We start from the raw sequence: 13,107 nt of genomic DNA, 5'->3' as shown, positions 1-13,107 counted from the left end.
CCATCCTGGTGGTGGTGGACCGGTTCTCCAAGGCGGCCCACTTCATTCCCCTCCCCAAGCTCCCCTCGGCCCGGGAGACGGCTGACCTTGTGGTGCAGCACGTCTTTCGGGTTCATGGGCTTCCAGTGGATATTGTGTCCGACCGGGGTCCTCAGTTCGCCTCCAGGTTCTGGAAGGCGTTCGCCGCCGGTCTGGGCGCCTCCGTCAGCCTGTCGTCTGGGTTCCATCCGCAGACGAACGGGCAGACGGAGCGTGTCAACCAGGACCTGGAGGGCGTTCTGAGGTGCTACGTTGCTGGGTGTCCGGCGACGTGGAGTAGGAGGTTGGCCTGGGCTGAGTATGCGCATAATACCCTCCTCTCCTCCTCTACTGGTATGTCTCCCTTTCAGTGTCAATATGGTTTTCAACCTCCTCTGTTTCCCGAACAGGAGCAGGAGGTGGAGGTGCCGTCGGCCCAGGCACATGTGGCTCGCTGTCGCAGGACGTGGAGCAGAGTGCGGACGGCGCTGCAGAAGGCCTCGGTTAAGGCTCAGCGGCAAGCTAACCGCAAGCGTCGTCTGGCTCCGGTTTTCCGTCCGGGACAGCGGGTTTGGCTTTCCACTCGTGATCTCCCTCTCCGGGTGGAGTCCAGGAAGCTGGCTCCTCGCTTTATAGGGCCCTTTAAAGTGGTGCGTCGGGTGAATCCTATGGCTTACAGGCTACGCCTTCCGGCCTCTATGAGGGTCCATCCGACGTTTCATGTGTCCCTGTTGAAGCCATTCCTCTCATCGCCCTTGTCCCCGCCACTCCCTGCGGTTCCTCCGCCCCGCATTATTGACGGTCAGCCTGTCTATACGGTGCGGAGAATCCTGAGTTGTAGGCGGAGGGGTAGGGGGTTTCAGTTCTTGGTGGATTGGGAGGGGTACGGGGTAGAAGAGCGTTCTTGGGTGCCTCAACGGGACATATTAGATCCCAGCCTGATCGATGATTTCCGGCGGCTGCATCCCGAGGCCCCTAGGTGAACGTCAGGTGCCGTTCGTCGGGGGGGGATACTGTAACGTTCGGGAGACTATCATCTTAGGATTGTCTCCCACTGTCTACCTGGGTCACTCTTGTTGTTATGGTTCACCTTGTATGTCACCACTGATTGCTGTCATCACTAATTGTCTGTCACACCTGGGTGCTGTCATTGGCTGTCAGACTGCTGCTCCTCATTGACAGCGTGGAATGTTGAGAATGTGACGTATTTAACAGTCAGCTTGTGACTGCAACTTGTTCCTGTTTGTGGACGACTCAGCCCTGCTGGTCTCTGACAAGAACAAGTTACAGGTTGAAAAAACCCTCAGCTCAGAACTAGGCAAAATCTGCATATGGCTCGCTGATAACAAACTATCATTACACATGGGCAAAACAGAGTCCATTCTCTTCGGTTCAAATAACAAACTCAGCAAGACCGACGGCTTCTCAGTTACAGTGGGTGACAATATTGTCACAAGGAAAGAAGATATTACCTACCTGGGTTCCATCCTAGAGGCAAATCTTTCCTGTGACAAAATGGCATCCAATGTAATAAAAAAAGTCAACCAACGAACACGATTCTTGTACCGGATCTCCTCACTGGTAAACAAGAATACCCTGAAGACTCTAGCAGAAGCACTCATTCAAGGGTACTACGACTATGCTTGCACCTCATGGTACCAAAGCACCTCAAAGGCGCTAAAAACAAAATTACAAACATCTCAAAACAAACTGGTCAGACTACTGCTTGACCTTACTCCTAGAACCCACCTCACCCCTGCCCACTTTGACAACCTAGGATGGCTTAGAGTAGACAACAGAGTACAGCAACTTGCAATGGGCCTGGTCTACAAGATACACTACACGACCAAGGTACCCATGTACATGACAAAATACTTCCCAAAGGTCAGTGAATACCACGATCACAACACCAAAGGGAGCTCCACAAATCATGTTAAACCCAGATTCGGCTCAAACAAGGGACTAAACACGTTTCGCAATTATGCCACATCAATGTGGAACGCCCTACCCAAAGCTGTAAAGGAATGTGAATCACTACCCACTTTCAAAAACACTCTCAAAAAACACCTAAGGGAGACTGCAACTCGAAACTGGCCCCTGTAAATGTCCGAACACAACCCCCTCCAATGTACAGTAAATTACCAAGTATGGTCTTGTCAATAATCCAATGTACAGTGTTGTTTGTACAGTTGTACAGTGTCCCCCACCCACCCCTCCTACCCAACCCCCCCCCCCCCCACTCCTACCCAACCCCCCCCCCCCACTCCTACCCAACCCCCCCCCCCCCCCCCCCCCCACCCAACCACCTCCAATGTACAGTCCCCCCCCACCCCCACCTACCCAATCCAATGTACAGTTTCTACGCCTAAGCGCTCTGGGTGTCATGAAGAGCGCTATATAAATCCAAGTCATTATTATTATTATTATAATGTATATACTCTTTTCTTTCTGGACTCTTTTTGTATCACAAACAGTACTGTAATTGCAAATCTGGTATGTCATAAATGTATAGATGTAGCAGTACTGTCTATCTGTATGTCATATATGTTACGATGAATTGAAAATGGGGGACCCTGATGTAAACAAGACGAAAGTCTTTCTCTGGTCTGCATCCCCTTAACAATTGTATGTATTGAGCCGTACTGTACTGTACCCATTCTGCAATCTGTTAATAAAGTTTTCATTCATTCATTCATTGCTCTATTCCTTGTTCTTTGCTAGAGCTTCACCTAATTCTACGGACGTACCTACCGCTGGACAAGCACAGACATATTGTCTTCTCCCTGTTATAGTATTTGCTTTTCCCCTGTTAATAAACAGTACAACTGTTTTGGAATTGTAAAACATTCTCCGTCTCGTTCTTCTACCTCGACAACTTGGAAGTCACTTACCCGTTCGTAACATCTATGGACCTCAGTGAATGTATTCCCAGTGTCAGAAATATTGTGTCTATTACTAGGCTTGCTTAAATTGTGATGAAACATATCATATGAATTATGATTTTTCTTTGCATCTTTGACAGTGAATAACACCATGCTAATAATGACCAAACATTAAAGATACCTCTGATCTCGTTCAGTACCTTCTTGAGATCATGTGTACAGAAAATCTAAGGAAATGAAAAAAGGGAAGAGGATTAAACAGAAGGTTCTGTAGATACAGTACTGAATTATCCCATCCGGACCAATGCAATTTGAAATATTATTATAGAATATAGAATAGCAGGCTTATAAATTACCTTATTATAGCCAATTCGCAAATTTATATATATATATATATATATATATATTAGAGCTGGGCCGTTAACGGCGTTAACGTGCTGCGTTAACGCTATACTATTACCGCGCGATAATATAATTAACGCATTAATCTAAAAAAAAAAAAAAATGTTTTTTTCTTTTTTTTTTTTTTTTTTTACATTTTTTTCTTTTTTACCTTTATTTACCCAGGGTAGGTTCGCTGAGCACAGATGCTTTTTTTCAGGAACGCCCTGCTTCACATTCACACAGTTCCATTCACACCTGGGAGCTGCCCAGTACAACCACAGTTGACACCATTGGCCACTGAGCAACTCCACTGGAGCAAGTTTGAAATGATTCTTCCTGTTTTGCTCCTGAGCGTGTGCTAGATACTGTACTGTACTGGTAATATTATTTATTTATTTGTGTTAACTTCTGAATAAAACAACTTATTAAACACAAGTACATCTTATTGACCATTATTTTGATATTTCATTACCAATTATCATAGCAAAACAGCTTTTTCAAACAGTCTGTAATGCATTTTGGAAACGGGAGATGGGCTCATGGTGTAATGGGCCACCTGGCCTGAGAAACATAAGGAGGAAAGACAAAGTAAGGACTTACTTATTTGGGTAGAACACACATATTTTGAATGCCTTCGGCAGTTTTTTTTTTTTTTTTTTAGCCATTTTAATCTAGATTAATCTAGATTAAAACCAGGATTGCAGATAGATTAATCTAGATTAAAAAAATTAATCTATGCCCACCTCTAATATATATATATATATATATATATATATATATATATATATATATATATATATATATATTATCTTTCAAATGGCCGAGTTCAATTTGGATTTAGTATCACCAGGCGTGCATAAGAACAGATAATGAAATGTACTGTACTTTTTTATTTTCACCACAGTGCAACCGTTTTGAAACTAGTTTCAGATCTAATTGTTGCTGCATGCTAACAATAGGGAAGAGAAACAAACTGCGTTTCAATATTTGTCCTATAACGTTACGTTTTGTGGTATATTATCCAGAATAATAAGAGTTATTAAAGAAATTCATACAGAACTATGAACCTTGAACCCCATAGATCCCTTCAGGAAGTGTAGCTTTGAAAAATTCTAACGCTAATCGACAGCTAGCGATGTCTATTACAAAATGGCTGCAAAAACTACAATTCCCATGATTCAAGGTTTTCCAAAATGGTCGCCTCTCGTGGAATATAACAGACATTTTGAAAAGGAAAATCTATCTAATAACACTTTAACCTATTCCTAAACTAATGTATTGATGATAATATACATTCTAAATGCTGTTGTATCATGGTTATGATGTTTATACTTGAATACGTTTGAAAATAAAAACGCTACTTTTATAGAACAATCTGGAAATATTGATTTATGACCAGATGTCATTTGCGGTCCACCGACGGACCGCACAGGCGGAAGAGGTTAAACACCCTTGGAACCGGTTATGTTGTCTTGCTCGTCTCTCTGCGCTAGAGTCTACCAGTTGGACCGTAACATACAAATTACAGCTCTGTCTTAAACTTAGTATTCTGCCTTCTCTCCCAAGCTTGGTAAATAAAATCTGCTACAAAAAAGGTTTTCATATTCATCCCACCTAGAAAATATACATACTGTAAATGGAGGACATTTTACTAAAAAGTACTTCCCTCATGTCCTCGTAAACAGGACATTAAAACGCAAAGTGAACCTCATTCTCAGTTTCACCTCTAACTCACACACCAAACAAAGTCAGTCCTCCTCTGGGGTGACATTAAACCTGCTGGTCTCTAGGACTAGTGGTGATGTCTGTCCTCTTCTAGGTGGCATTAAACCTGCCTGTCTCTAGGACTAGTGGTGATGTCTGTCCTCTAGGTGGCATTAAACCTGCTAGTCTCTAGGGCTAGTGGTGATGTCTGTCCTCCTCTAGGTGGCATTAAACCTGCCGGTCTCTAGGGCTAGTGGAGATGTCTGTCCTCTAGGTGGCATTAAACCTGCTGGTCTCTAGGACTAGTGGAGATGTCTGTCCTCTAGGTGGCATTACACCTGCTGGTCTCTAGGACTAGTGGTGATGTCTGTCCTCCTCTAGGTGGCATTAAACCTGCTGGTCTCTAGGACTAGTGGAGATGTCTGTCTTCTAGGTGGCATTAAACCTGCCGGTCTCTAGGACTAGTGGTGATGTCTGTCCTCTAGGTGGCATTAAACCTGCTGGTCTCTAGGACTAGTGGTGATGTCTGTCTTCTAGGTGGCATTAAACCTGCTGGTCTCTAGGACTAGTGGTGATGTCTGTCCTCTAGGTGGCATTAAACCTGCTGGTCTCTAGGACTAGTGGTGATGTCTGTCCTCTAGGTGGCATTAAACCTGCCGGTCTCTAGGGCTAGTGGTGATGTCTGTCCTTCTCTAGGTGGCATTAAACCTGCCGGTCTCTAGGGCTAGTGGTGATGTCTGTCCTCCTCTGGGTGGCATTAAACCTGCAGGTCTCTAGGACTAGTGGTGATGTCTGTCCTCCTCTGGGTGGCATTAAACCTGCCGGTCTCTAGGGCTAGTGGTGATGTCTGTCCTTCTCTAGGTGGCATTAAACCTGCCGGTCTCTAGGGCTAGTGGTGATGTCTGTCCTCCTCTGGGTGGCATTAAACCTGCAGGTCTCTAGGGCTAGTGGTGATGTCTGTCCTTCTCTAGGTGGCATTAAACCTGCCGGTCTCTAGGGCTAGTGGTGATGTCTGTCCTCCTCTGGGTGGCATTAAACCTGCAGGTCTCTAGGACTAGTGGTGATGTCTGTCCTCCTCTGGGTGGCATTAAACCTGCTGGTCTCTAGGGCTAGTGGTGATGTCTGTCCTCCTCATCCTCAGGAGTTTGCTGAACTAAATGAATCAGATAAGGTGCACAGGTAATATGGGGCATTATATCCCCTGCATGGAATTAGGCAAACATTCACTCTGGGTGGCTGGTAGGTAGATGGGTGCTCACTCATTAGTCAGGTATGGAATGCAGGTGTGCTGCTGTCAGCGGAGCAGCTGATTGACATCTGTGGGCCAATTACGTCAGTGATATAACCCCGCCGCAGATGTCATGAGGCTGCCAGATCGTAACTTCGTATTTCCCAGTTAGTCGTGTTATTCTGCTCTCGTATACTTCTCTAGTCCATTGTTCTCCGACCATGTCTAACCCTTGTTGTCCTCCTTCCCCACAGTCCTACCTGGCTCTTCACCCTGATCTCTGGCTCTCGATAGACGTGCTCTGACCCCTGCCTGCCTGACAACTCTCCTTGCCTTTTCCCAGAACGTATGAGGACCTGCACCCGTTTTGATCTCTGCCTGGCTGACTCCCCTGTACCCGTTTTGACCCCTGCCTGGCTGACTACCCTGTACCCGTTTTGACCCCTGCCTGGCTGACTACCCTGTACCCGTTTTGACCCCTGCCTGGCTGACTACCCTGTACCCGTGTATCGACTCCTGCCTGTCTGACTCTCCTATACGAGTGCTCCCCCGTGTATCGACCTCTGCCTGAATACCTGACTACCCTTTTCTAATTAAATATACCCGTACTGGGTTTAAACAAGATCTGTCTGCCGATTCTCATTATCTGCATATTGGGTTCAATACGTCGAGTCGTGACATGGGTGTTGCTATGGATGATAGATGGTATAATTGGTATATGTACAGCACACCCACAACATGTGGATGACACACACACACCTATACGTATACGTATACGCATACATACATACATACATACATACATACATACATACATACATACATACATACATACATACATACATACATACATACATACATACATACATACATACATACATACATACATACATACATACATACATACATACATACATACATACATACATACATAGTAGCAATAGTACCTAAAGAATTTAAGATAAATTACAATCTAAATAATAATAGAAATAAGAACAATAAAGCACAGGAATACAAGTGCTGGTATGATAAAATATGATGATGGCTCAAGGTCACTCTCCCCAGGGGGCAGGAGAACCACTCAGGTCCAGTTGAAGTGGAGCGGCACGGTTAGACGCTGTAGGCCAAACTGAGGACCGGCGTAGAGCAGATCTTCCCATTACTGTTACATTTGCACTCTGGTTGGATGCCAAACCTATTTTCGTTGTACTGTACTTGTGCTGTATGATGACAATACATTTGAATCTAATCGAATCGAATCAAATCTAAATTTTTTTTTTACAGTTTTACCAAAACAAGATTTATGACATTCAACAAAAATACAAACAAATAATGGTCATAGAAATGGAGCTGGTTTGAGTTTGATCTTCAAACCTGTAGCATCTCTGGTTTTCCCTGTTAAAGACCCCCCCTCCCCCCCCCCGCCCTCCCCGCTCCCCTCATGGCACAAGTACCGTATCAGAGTTCTAATCTGTTTTCATAGCCTAATTGTCTTAATATGCATCAGGCTAATGTGCTTAGCTGCCACTCCTTTCAATGGCCAATTGAAACGCGTAGCAGAGAGAACCGTGTGATGTCGCCCCGCCTCTGCAGGAGGTAATAGGCTGTTTTCCAGATGACCAGGGAGGTGGATGATAACATCGAATTCATATACAGCAGAGCGGTTATGGTCATGTGATTGAGCGCGGCCTCAGGAGTGAAGTAGAGGTCACATAAGGAGGGGAGGGGTCTTACAACTTGTAGAGTAAGGGGGAAAGTGAGTGTGTGTGTGTGTGTGTTCTGAGTAAGAGATACCCCTCCTATAATTAGCTGGACACACGTGAGGGGATTAGAGGAGCCTTAGGATTGCTGTGCATTAGTGTCCGATCCATTTACCCCAGCCACCGAGTCACACGCAGAGGGGCACGCAACCTTGCTACCCTAGCAACCCTTCTATCCTAGCAACCCTGCTACCCTAGCAACCCCTCTACCCTAGCAACCCCTCTACCCTAGCAACCCTTCTATCCTAGCAACCCTGCTACCCTAGCAACCCCTCTACCCTAGCAACCCTGCTATCATAGCAACCCTGCTACCCTAGCAACCCCTCTACCCTAGCAACCCTGCTATCCTAGCAACCCTGCTACTCTAGCAACCCCTCTACTCTAGAAACCCTTCTACTCTAGCAACCCCTCTACTCTAGAAACCCTTCTACTCTAGCAACCCCTCTACTCTAGCAACCCTTCTACTCTAGCAACCCCTCTACTCTAGCAACCCCTCTACTCTAGCAACCCCTCTACTCTAGCAACCATTCTACTCTAGCAACCCCTCTACTCTAGCAACCCTTCTACTCTAGCAACCCCTCTACTCTAGCAACCCTTCTACTCTAGCAACCCCTCTACCCTAGCAACCCTGCTACTCTAGAAACCCTTCTACCCTAGCAACCCCTCTACTCTAGCAACCCTTCTACCCTAGCAACCCCTCTACCCTAGCAACCCTGCTACTCTAGAAACCCTTCTACCCTAGCAACCCTTCTACTCTAGCAACCCCTCTACCCTAGCAACCCTGCTACTCTAGAAACCCTTCTACCCTAGCAACCCCTCTACTCTAGCAACCCTTCTACCCTAGCAACCCCTCTACTCTAGAAACCCTGCTACTCTAGCAACCCTGTTACCCTAGCATCCCTTCTACCCTAGCATCCCTTCTACCCTAGCAACCCTTCTACCCTAGCAACCCTTCTGTCCTAGCAACCCTGCTACCCTAGCAACCCTGCTATCCTAGCAACCCTGCTACCCTAGCAACCCTGCTACTCTAGCAACCCTATACCCTAGCAACCCTTCTACCCTAGCAACCCTTCTGTCCTAGCAACCCTGCTACCCTAGCATCCCTTCTACCCTAGCATCCCTTCTACCCTAGCAACCCTTCTGTCCTAGCAACCCTGCTACCCTAGCAACCCTGCTATCCTAGCAACCCTGCTACCCTAGCAACCCTGCTACTCTAGCAACCCTATACCCTAGCAATCCTTCTACTCTAGCAACCCATCTACCCTAGCAACACACCCCTTCCTGATACTTGGTTGATATCATTGATTATTGGCGGGAACACTGTACACATATTATGGTCTCTCATGGTCTGGAGAGGCTGCAAGACTAAATTAGGCCTCTTACCATCACTGCCTTTCACCGAGTCTTTATCTGGTTCCCTGTGGTTAGAGAGACAGATTATACATGAGATACTTAAAGAGGAGCAACTGATAGCATGTTCCAGTCCATTTCATGTTCCGGTCCATTTCATGTTCCGGTCCAGTTCATCTTCCGGTCCATTTTATGTTCCGGTCCAGTTCATGTTCCGGTCGAGTTCATGTTCCGGTCCAGTTCATGTTCGGGTCCATTTTATGTTCCGGTCCAGTTCATGTTCCGGTCCAGTTCATGTTCCGGTCCAGTTCATGTTCCGGTCCATTTTATGTTCCGGTCCAGTTCATGTTCCGGTCCAGTTCATGTTCCGGTCCAGTTCATGTTCCGGTCAGGTTCCCCAGCAGCGCTTCTTACCAGTCCAGCTTCTGGTGCAGTATGTCTGTTGATAGTAGTTCTGATCTGATACTCAGTATCAGTTGTTTCTTTACAGAGGACTAGCAACAAGACATTGATTGATTGATTGATTGATTGATTGATTGATTGATTGATTGATTGATTGATTGATTGATTGACAGACAATTTTATTAACAGATTGCAGAATGGGTACAGTACAGTACAGCTCAATACATACAATTGTTAAGGGGATGCAGACCAGAGAAAGACTTTCGTCTTGTTTACATCAGGGTCCCCCATTTTCAATTCATCATAACATATATGACACACACGACATACAGATAGACAGTACTGCTACATCTATACATTTATGACATACTGTACCAGATTTGCAAATACAGTACTGTTTGTGATACAAAAAGTGTCCAGAAAAGAGTGTATATACATTTGACGTAGAAACTGTACATTGGAGGAGGTTGGGTAGGTGGGGTGGGGTTGGGTAGGGGGTGGGTGGGGGACACTGTACACTGTACATTGGAATACTGACAAAGCCATACTTGGAGATCAACCCCCATCCTCCACCACTCATGTTTTAAGGAAACACAATTGCCAAATGTTAACAACATTTTTACACACATGAAAGCGTGTTACTTAGGACATTTCGTCTTTACACATACATTGAATACAAAGTTATTATTATTGAGGTTTTTTTTTAGACTCTTGCTTTTAAACACATAATATCCTGGAAGGACATGAAGTCACCAGTGACACCTGGTGGCGCAAGGAGAGAACTTCACCCATTCCACTGCCTGGATCTGTCTCCTCTGCCCTCTATGGAGAAAGTCGACTGGTCTTTGTCCAGATCAGGTATAAAGACTTTTGGAAGGAGCATCTGTTCTGAATCTCAGCCCCATGGGACGCTGCACAGCCTCCTGCTTTAAACACGGCTGTCTGGTGAGACGGGCTAGTTCAGCCTCACACAGACCACTGCTTCCACACACACACACACACACACACACACACACACACACACACACACACACACACACACACACACACACACACACACACACACACACACATACATATGCACACACACATGCACACACACACACACACGCGCACACACACACACGCACACGCACACACACACGCACGCACGCACACACACACACACACACACACACACACACACACACACGCGCGCGCGCGCGCTCCACGCACCCAAACATGGCCGCAAACAGAGACAGTGGGATGTCTGCATGACTGCCTGCAGATCTGTGATGCTCTCGTACCTTCAGCACAGAAAGGCCTCACCTTGACAAATAAACAATGGATTAGCGGAGCCTGTGGCTAATTAGTGGAAGTGAGGGGCGTTTCACGCAGTCTTCAAAGGGCCCACGCCCCCCCCCCCCCCCCCATCCTCTCTCAGCCCCTCCGCCACTACTGCTGGCTCTAAGCGGAGCCACATGTGAGAGAGAGAGACGTGCACGGAGCCCCTCGTGAGACTGGTGTGTGTGTGTGTGTGTGTGCGCGCGCTCTTGTCTGTGTATCTGAAAGATAGTTTAAATATGTGGGTGTCTCAAAGATAGTTTGAAAGTGTGTGTGTGTGTGTGTGTGTGTGTGCGTGTGTGTGCGTGTGTGTGCGTGCGTGTGTGTGTGCGCGCGTGCTCACAGGCCAGAGGAATGTGTTTGTTCCTAACGCTCCTTTTATCTTCAATCATGTGTTTTGACGTCCCGGGACGGTTATGGGAAGAGGGAGGGTTCAGAGGGTCCTCCTTCATCTCTATTCCTGGTTCTTTGTCCGTATCCCCCCCCCCCCCCATCTTCAGACCCCAAGCTGCAGAGGCATCACTGTACTGTATTTACTGTGGCATTGATTTCATAGTAGGTGCTAATTAGGATTTCAATAAATTAGAACCATGAATACATCACGTATAAGGTCTTTCTATAACTATGAATACATCACATGTAAGGTCTTTCTATATAACTATGAATACATCACGTATAAGGTATTTCTATAACTATGAATACATCACGTATAAGGTATTTCTATAACTATGAATACATCACATATAAGGTCTTTCTATAACTATGAATTAAGGCTGTCAAAGTTAACGCGGTGTTAACGCGGTATTAACGCGTTATCGCCCGATTCTATTAACGCCATTATTTTTTTTAACTCACGATTAACTAAAAAAAAAAAAAATATTTGTTTTGTTTACTAGACTTCACTCAGGTGTATTATTCATGCTCTTAGTGATACTATGTTTGTTTCTGAGGTGTGTGTGTGTGTGTGTGAGATATAGAGAGAGAGAGGGGGTGAGAGAGATGAGGAAGGGGCAAGAGAGAAAGAGAGCTGGGAGAGTGTGTGTGTGTGTTAGAGAGAGAGAGGGGGGGTGTGTGATTACTCAGCCTTTGTGTGGGTGAATGTAACAAGTTCCTAACGTTTTCTTTCCCCTATTATTTCATGCACACTTTATTCATTGTTTTAAATGATTATTTTCTTTTAAGTTATTTTGTGCATCACTCTGTTTTGAATTTGATGCAAATTTGCAATGCATGAGGGTCATCCTTTTGTGTTAAATGGCTGCATAAAGCAGGCATTTGTTGACTCGCATGTTGATAAGAGTATTAAAACTTGGAACTTGAAAAAGATCCGTTTAAGGTAAAAAAAAAAAAAAAAAAAAAACGATAAATTTGCGAGTTAACTATGGACAATCATGCGATTAATCGAGTTAAATATTTTAATTGATTGACAGCACTACTATGAATACATCACATATAAGGTCTTTCTATAACTATGAATACATCACATATAAGGTCTTTCTATAACTATGAATACATCACATATAAGGTCTTTCTATAACTATGAATACATCACGTCAGTGGAGGTTTCTCTATGACAACACGTGAAACACAAATTCACTCATAATTCATAATTATTATTAATTTACATATACCTATATATTAAAAAAAAAAAAAAAAAAAAAACGATATATATATATTTTTTTAAATTATTATTATTATTTTTTTTTATTATAAATGTTTTCCCCTGTAAAAAAAATGCCAGTGAATTTTTTTTTCTTCAAAAATGGCCAAAATTGACAGCTCTGAGCAGGCCTGCACTGCAGTATTGCCTGCAGTAATTATTCGTGAAGAAAACTTCACAGGTGTGACCCATTGTTAAATAAATAATAAATAACAGCGAATCAAAATAGGCTATTAACTTCATCTAAGCACGGTCTGTGCAGTTAAACTCTTGCCATTGAATGGAGGATTGATTGATTGACAGCCCTTGCCATCCAATACACGGAGGTTGAATATGATTGGCAGCCTTGCAAATCCAATCAGAGATTTCTGCATTGCAAAGTCAAAATGGGTCCAG

Source organism: Notolepis coatsorum (genome assembly GCF_963971535.1).
Source record: "Notolepis coatsorum genome assembly, chromosome: 9".
Lineage (NCBI taxonomy): Eukaryota > Metazoa > Chordata > Actinopteri > Aulopiformes > Paralepididae > Notolepis > Notolepis coatsorum.
This window is presented reverse-complemented; position numbering follows the sequence as displayed.